The sequence below is a fragment of the Papaver somniferum genome, chromosome 1, assembly GCF_003573695.1.
Source record: "Papaver somniferum cultivar HN1 chromosome 1, ASM357369v1, whole genome shotgun sequence".
Taxonomy (NCBI): Eukaryota; Viridiplantae; Streptophyta; class Magnoliopsida; order Ranunculales; family Papaveraceae; genus Papaver; species Papaver somniferum.
This window is the reverse complement of record NC_039358.1, coordinates 185955330-185963749: the sequence shown is the minus strand read 5'-3', so window position 1 is coordinate 185963749 and position 8420 is coordinate 185955330.

Below are 8420 nucleotides of genomic sequence, written 5' to 3'. Positions count from 1 at the left end.
ATGATGACACTTCCAAAGATGATGTTTCCAGAGATGACATCTCTATGGATGCAACTTCAAGAAAATGGTACTTCTGGGACCTCTGAGTGATGGTGAGAGATCCTTCATACTGAGTTGTACTCCTGGTTATTTCATTAACTTTATCATAGGATGATCGTGTAGTGAGATCCCGGATCAATGTAGACATCACGGAAATGGAAGAAAGTCTTCGAGGCGGAGAACCCAGAAGGAAGGACTACAGGATGTTAGCAAATGACATGCAGTCCCCAACCATTTCTTCGGTGAGTTGTTAGAGCTCCTTGTGTCATTACTTTTCCTTGCCCGTGCAATTAGGATCACGAGACCAAGGTTTGTTACTTCTTTTTAGAATTTTTCTCCATCAAGCCTTGACGGTCTTCAATTCACTACTGCTGAACAAACAGTCTCTGAATCGAGAAGAAGAAGTTGACGTAAGTACCTCTTTGTATAATCGTTCATAGCACTCCTTGAATGAAATATTAATAATTTTTGCTGATGTATCCAGGAGGATATTTCATGGATGAACAAAGTATTGACAATGCTCATTCTTCCTTAAAAAAACGTTGAGGCGGAGAATTCTCAAAACCCAGGACCGAATGAAGGAAATAATGCTACTAATGGTGATTCCAGCAATATTGATCCTCCGAACGGCTTAGAGACCCCTAAAGTAAGTATTACTCTCATAATTTCTTCATAGAAGTATGAAATCGCTGACTTGTGAATGAATGAATGAGAATCCATACGAATATATGAGAAATTTTTCCGAAATACGTCACCAGAAAAATCCAAACTTCAGCCTTTCAGTAAAAACGCTGTAGAATCTTCGTCCGATGTCGGATTTTCGAGATCTACCCATGTTTTTTCATGCCCAGAAAATTTCCAAGCTTTTCCAAAGAAGATTTTTGAGTTTCGAGCATGTTTAGGGGCCGAAATAGGTGAAACGGTAAACTTCCAGGAGACCTCCTGAAATTTTTCAGCTGGCATGTAGTCCAATGTTTTGGCCACATATCTTTGCTCGTTTCTACAATTGATGTGAATTTTGGATATGTTGTATAGGACATCCATACGAAGAGAATGGTATATGACCCATCCCTAGATTCTTCACCAATTTGTCCCAGCTCTCTTCTTTTGCGGGACAGTGTAAAATCATCTTAGACGAGCTTGTTGTAAAACACTCTTGTTGTGTCTTTGGACCATTCGCTTGTGTCTTGAACGGTTGGTGAAGGATTTCAATGTCATTGATTCATTTGAGATCAGGACCCCTTGATTGATACATGAGCATGGTGCTTGCAGCCATCTTGTTTCTGTCAGTCGTAGAAACATCACTTCTAAAACCCTGGTCACGGGACCATAACTGAGGTTGCTCTCAAGAGGGGGTGTAGATGGGGAAAAATGATTTGCTGGTTTTCACGGAATTGAGGAGATGACCGTATGGAGGAGACTCCTTGAACCGAGAAAAATGTTCAACCTCACACAGATGCACTGCAAGAAGGGAGTGCTTTGAATTCGAGAGATCAATCTGTAGTACTCCGGACTAAACCAAGACAATGTCCGTTTCAGAGTAAATTCTGTCACAAGAGAGGATGGGTTGATCTGTAGGAGGGAAGCTGAGAAATGTGTGGAATCAATGGTAATCAAAGATCGTGTGTGTGTTGTGTATTCTGAATAAGATAAGTTCTGAATGATTGAAGTTGCTCAGTTGAGAGTAATTGCTCAATTGATGAGGTGTTGATCTCGTGTTGTCTGTGAGACGTGAGATTCTTGTATATTCAATCATGATTTCAGAGACTTATTTATATTTCTGGAATTTTAGACACCATGATCCCATGAAGTGTGACAGTTGATGGAATCAAAGAGTGGAGAAATGGAAATCGTGTATGAAACAGTTGCTCATCGTGCGAAGACTTGGTCGATTTTCCATCCACTACTTTGTTAACTCCTTCAACTAATTGCACGACTTGCTCTTCCATCGTGTGTACGAACACACGTGTCGTAGATCGCCAGACCAAAACCCTAGTTAATATCCCCCATGTGACACGATTGACTTCTCGTGGTTAATTAGTCAGTTGTTGACTTCATGATTTTATGGGACGATGAGTCCATGTATTTGCTGAGTTGAACATGATTTTGCAAAATGTTGTGAAACTCATGAATTGAACGTGTCTGTTGAGAGAGAAGTATAATTCTCACGTTGATAGTTGAGGAGAGCAAGTATTTCTCTGAATTGTTGAATATTGATAGTTGAACCAATATTCCTTGATTTGAGCAAATATTGCTTATCTGAGAAAGTGTTGCTCATCTGATGAATTATTGGTAGCGTGACCAAAATAAAATACTAATTAGAATACTGGTAGTTGAACCGAGCATTATTAATAAGAATACTGATCATGAGATCATCGTAAAGCTATTAGTGTTCGAATCTGGAATTATGATCCTTGGACTCAGAAACCTTAATTTTATCAATTGATGACCAATTGATGGTTTATTTCAAAATCAACCATGGAATGAAGGAGGGATCGGATACATGGGATCATGGATCGACCATGTAGCGCCCATATGCTCATGTGAGCAAAATACCAAGGTCTCTTGAAGAGTTGGTGATTTGTTGATGAAAGAATGATTAAATGCTGGTTTAATCATTTATTCGAAAAATGCTCATCTGAGCCTTAGGTGATAAAACCTAATTAATTATGAAGAGGTGAGGGACCGACCAAGGGGTCATGAAAGGCCCTGGGTGAACCGGATCGACTGACGATTACTCCATGAAATTCCAAAATTATTTAGAAGAGTTTTGGACCTAATACGTGCAATTGCGCAAATTAGGTCAAATCGTGAAAATACGTGGGACCGGCTTCTTACAAGCCAAAGAGCCAACCTTGGTCGGTCAAGGTAACATGCTCACGTTGCCAACACGTCCGTGTCTCAGTCCTGAAAATTTTGATATTTTCTGGCGTGCGTTTGAGCAACCATTCGAGAAAATATGACAAAATTAGGGTTTTGCTGAAACTGAGGAAACTTCATGAGATGAAGGAAAATAATTATAAAATGAAGGAATGTTGAATCTTGGGACCGCTGAGGCCAAGGCATGGCCGTCCGGCCAGTGACCACGGTCCCGTGGTGCTTTTCCTAATTTTATATTATTTTTCATGAATTTATGAAAATATCATGAAATAAAGGAATTTGTTGAAATTAAGGAGTTTCCTTGAAGTGAAAGAGTTTCCATGGGATCAAGGAAGCAAATAATATTAAAAAATAACAAAATAAGGGCGTACGGGACCGACTGAGGCATGGTTGGCCGGATGTGGCCCGGTCCCGTGCGTTTTCCCTAATTTTATGTATTTTTTCCATGATTTGAAGGAATTTTCATAATTTGAGAGAAATACCATGAAATCAAGGAATTTCATGGGATCAAGGAAACCTTAAATTAATAATAATAATAATAATAAAATAAAGGGGCGTGTGGGACCGGCTAGGGCATGGCCGGCCGGCTTGGGCCCGGTCCCACAGGTTTCCCTAATTTTATATTATATTTTTCATGGATTTATGAAAATACCATGAGATTAAGGAGTTTTCATGAGATTAGAAAAATAATAATAAAATAATGAGGAACCATGAGGTGTGGGGCCGGCCGGGATCAAGGCATGGCCGGTTGGCCAATAATCACGGCCCCACAATGTTTTTTCCAATTTTATATTATTTCCTTGGTGCGAAGGAAACACCATGAAACTGAGGAGTTTCCTCAAAACGAAGGATATTTGTTCAAATGAAAGGATTTTCATAAGATCAAGGAAAATAACAAAAAATATGATAAAATATAAAACTGGCGTGGGATTGGCCACGGCACCAACGCCCGGCCGGTAAGCCCAATCCCTCAGCACCTTGGTCAATATTTAATTATTTATTATTTTCCTTCCTATTTTGCATAGGTTCATCGTTTCGTCGTATTTTGAAATACTCGTTCGTGCGGTGATTGTTAATGCATCATCGTTGAGTACACTTACACCATTTGAGTCGGGGCTTACTCGGAGGTAGCTCAGACGCCCGTGCGTTGAATATTAATTACTAACCCATGGAATTCTGTTGGGAAGAACCATAGATTGAAGTAACGAAATATTGAGAAAATATTTGAATATTTTCAGAAATTCAGTGGATAAATCCAAGAATTTAGGAATAATTAACTTATGTCTCTATACTAGCAGAGCAAGCTGTCTAGGAGCATTAGTTATTCTGACAATGAGCTTGCTGGAGCTTCATATCCTTTATATAGTCAGGAAAAACTGTTGTTTGTATCCTGAAGACGTTATCGCTCTATACTAGCAGAGCAAGCTGTTTAGGAGCCGTCAATCTCGTGATTCTATATAGAAATAATTACTGAAATGTTCAGTGTTCATGAGATATGCCGTTGTCCAGCCGAGAGACTACATTTCTGCATGTATTCCGAGAGAAAGTATTCTCAGTCAGAGGATTCGATGAGAGGCCCGTGTCTCAATACTCACATCTGATTGTTGGATCAGGAGTTCGTATAATTATGGGTTTACGATTTTAGCCTTTGTCGAAAATCCACCATCTACAGGGGGAGGTGTAACGACCATGGTTTCATGTCTCGATGGTAGCATTCCTTTTATGATGAATGATTAGCATATGAGAGTCTGGTGCCACGGGTCTTGGACTGTGAAACTAATCGTCATGATCATTGGACCATCAGTCCCCAGTTTTTTTGTTAAATCTCTCCTTTTCGTTTTCTCTTCTTCTGGCAAGACTTGGATAGAGGACCCAGGTAGAAAAATTGATGTAAAGACCTAGGTGGTCGAAGTTGGAGGTACCTTGATGAAGTACTTAGTGGAAAGACATGGTGGACACCGATCGACTGTGGAAGTTATGAATCCCGTTTAAGAATTGATGCTTGTATGTTGTACGCTCTGGAAGCTGTAGGAACCTCATACGACGTCAGAATTAGATGCTTGACCCCAACTTTTGAAACTAAGAGACTGAGTTATTACATGAGAAAAGAATCACTCAATTTGGAGTTGTATAGGTCATCCAACGAAGTGCGCACATTTGTAATTTGTAATCCCGTACAATTTTTTCAGATTTCGTAGACCTGACGGTAAAGACCATATCTTTCAGCTTGTATGTCTGATTGATGCGCCCTTTTGGTATGTTGTAGAAGAGACATAGACGAACATCTTTGTTTGAGGAAGCATTGTCCCATTCCTCGCCCATTGGTACGTTTTGTAAACCCATGGACTGAAGTGTGTTGTATCTCACTTGTAGAGGTGATGAGAACATCTTGTAGAAGACTTCGGATTGTGCCCACCAGTCGTGCAAGCTTTGATAAGACTTTCATGTGAGCATGTTATCAGGTCTACACATCTTAATATGAATCATTAGTTCTTGGAGAAGTCTTCTTCATATGTAACACTTCAGAGAACGGTTAGTTGATGAAGCCCTGTCATGAGGATGTTGCTCCTGAGACCGTTGTTGATGCTGAGACCATGATTGAATTTTCTCCAGAAATTCTGGTTGATGCTGAGACCATGGATAGAGTTCCTCTAAATATCCTTGTTGATGCCGATACGATGGTCATATTTGTTCCAGAGACCGAAAAGGATAGAACCATGATTGTCAACATAGTTCTTGCTCCTCCATCCAGTGAGCCTTTATATTAACGAAGTAGTTGGTGGGTTGAGCATCCCTAAGATGAAGGTGTACTGGGAGTTCAACACAAATTCTCCTGAACAGTATGACTTTACTGTGAATTGGCTTTGTCAGTGAATCGACGTTGTTGCGGCAAATAGCAGCAGCGGTCTTCATCCTGGATGTGACCGGTGAAGAGAGGAAGTTCCTCAGTCGTGCAGGGGTTTGTGATGTAGAGAGATCCCATTGATAAAGTTTCATGGAATCACATCAGGTTGCAATAACTTGTTACGTGGATAACATTTATTGAAATATAATCGATTTCTCTAATAAGATCAAGTCCCCAGTGCATATTGAAGAAGTTTGTGCCATAGATGAATGAATGATGTTGCATCTGCTCCAGAAGTCTTATCATGGGATAGTGAGAACTTATCGATTTATCGTGGTGTTGAATCAGTGTGTCATCGTCGAGATATTTATGCTGAAGCCATATGCGCAAATAAAAAGGTGTACTCTTTCATTGGGAGTACAATTTGAAGACTTCTTAGATGCTTGAGCGTTGAAGCGTCATATCTGTTAAGCTTCGAATGTCTTAAGCTTGATCGTCTCATCCCCAAGTATCTTATGTTGATTCAGCATCCCTTTCGTTGCGGTATTGGGATTCAACACTTGTGCAGTCATCAGAGCTTTCTGATTTTGTGGCACACATGGACACTCCTGCAAGGCTATGGAGAAACGCCCAAAGTGTTCTTTGCCATGCTTGGACATTATCTCAGTAATGAACGTCTCAATGCTCGATTCGGAGAAATGTCAGATTCAACCACTTGGTAAAATACTAATGCGGTGAAACTACCATTCATAATGTCTTGCAGAGTTGCTAGCAGAAGTCCCCATGCTAGGATAGCATGTGAGTAAATAAATGACATAGACATGAAAAGAATGAGACTTTCCTGAGAGCGGAACCTCTTGATGAATGTCTATACATCTTTTGCAGGTTCTTGCTTCAACCTCGTCAAAGATCGAAATTCCTCCAAGTGCTCTGATGATGGAATCTCCGTCAAATCTTCTCGATCGGAAATTTCTTTGTTGGAGAGATGTGCAACCAAAGGCGCTTCGTCAGTACCCATATTTTTAGCGTGGATCCCCACTCGTATGAAGAACATGTCATATCCTGGATCTTACTGATTATGTGAAACTTGGTTTCTATCCAGGTTGAACTTATGTTCACTTTGAGAGTGATGTAGCCATAAGTACTTTTGAGCGTTCCTTCAAGGTCTCTGATTGAGATGAGATCATGGGTAGCTTCTTGTCGAGTGATGCATGCGGCTCTGAGGGTTTTCAGTGGAATGATGTTGATATCGGTGTCAGCATCGATCAACATTCTTCCAAATTCATTTCCTCTGAGATGGACTGTGGCAAGCAGTCCCCAGTCGTGAATCTCCTTGTCTATGGATGAAGGTTCGAGGAGTATTTACGGGATGGACAAACTATAATTAGGTGTTGTGAGCATATGTTTCCTTTGTGCCTTAGACAGATAGAGCAATTTCATAGATATGCTCGATCAACGATTGAACTGCTTCTTTGACTGGTTGTTCAGAGAGTGTGTAAAGTTTCTGATTAGGAGAGGATTCGTGTGTACTCCTTCAGTCCTCAGTTGAAGCTATTGTGGATCAACCTTTTCTTTGAAGATGTGCTTCAAAATGTTGCAGTTACTTGTTGGATGATTGATGAATCTATGACAGTACTTGGGATTCTCCATTTTTCTTCAATTGGCTCTCTTGGATGAAATAAAACTTGATTGCACCACCTTGAACCTAGTAACTCGATCACTCCTTCATGAGAAGAGAGAATTTTGAGTCCCGTTTGATCATTTCCACGTTCGTTGATGCCGGGTCGAGGATTGTGCAACATTGGTTATCTTTTCTTCGCGCCTTCGGAGGAACCTGAGATATTGGAGAAGCATTCTGATGTTGTGTCTCGGTTTTCCTTTCATTCTTTTCAACAACAACGTTTGTTAAAGGCTGGAGATTGTAATGATCCTTGACTAGGCGTCGAATGCTTCGAGGTTCCTCGACCTTGCAGACTTTGCTCTTTCCAGTAAAGTAGGTGCATTAGTCGCTAATCGTTTGGCTGCTTCATGAAGCTCTGAGAAAGTCTGGAACCAGAGATTTTCCAGAAAGGCTCTGTAGACCAGGATCATTCCGTTGATGCACAAGTCCCCCAGTTGTTGTTCAGTGACATTCAGGTCATGACAATCCAAAGCTTGGACTCTGAACCTCTTCACATAATCATTTGGATGTTCATTGCTCTTCTGAGACATTCTTCCTAAGTCAGACAGAGTAATCTGCTCTGAGACGAAGAAATATTTCCGGTAGAAAACATTAACCATTTCTCCCCAGCCAGTGATGCTCTCAGGTGCAATGTTGTTTTACCATGTGTATGCTCGACCTGTCAGAGATTTCGAGAATTCCTTCAGACGGACGACATGGTTGCGACCATGTTCGCCTAGTGCTTCCAGGAATCGAGAGACATGTTCTCGAGCATTCCCCGTTCCATTGTAGAGTGTGAACGTTGGAGAAGTGTAACCCTTTGGGAGAGGGATTCTTGGCGTAGCAGCGGGATATGGAGGTTGATGACGGGGACGGTGTATGGCCCTTTCCCCGATTCTCCATAAAATGTTCCAGGTCTTCACGAGTGATAAAACCGGCGGGTTCTGCAGCTTTGCGGGCTTCATCATCGTCGTGGACTGGAATAACTTCAGGATC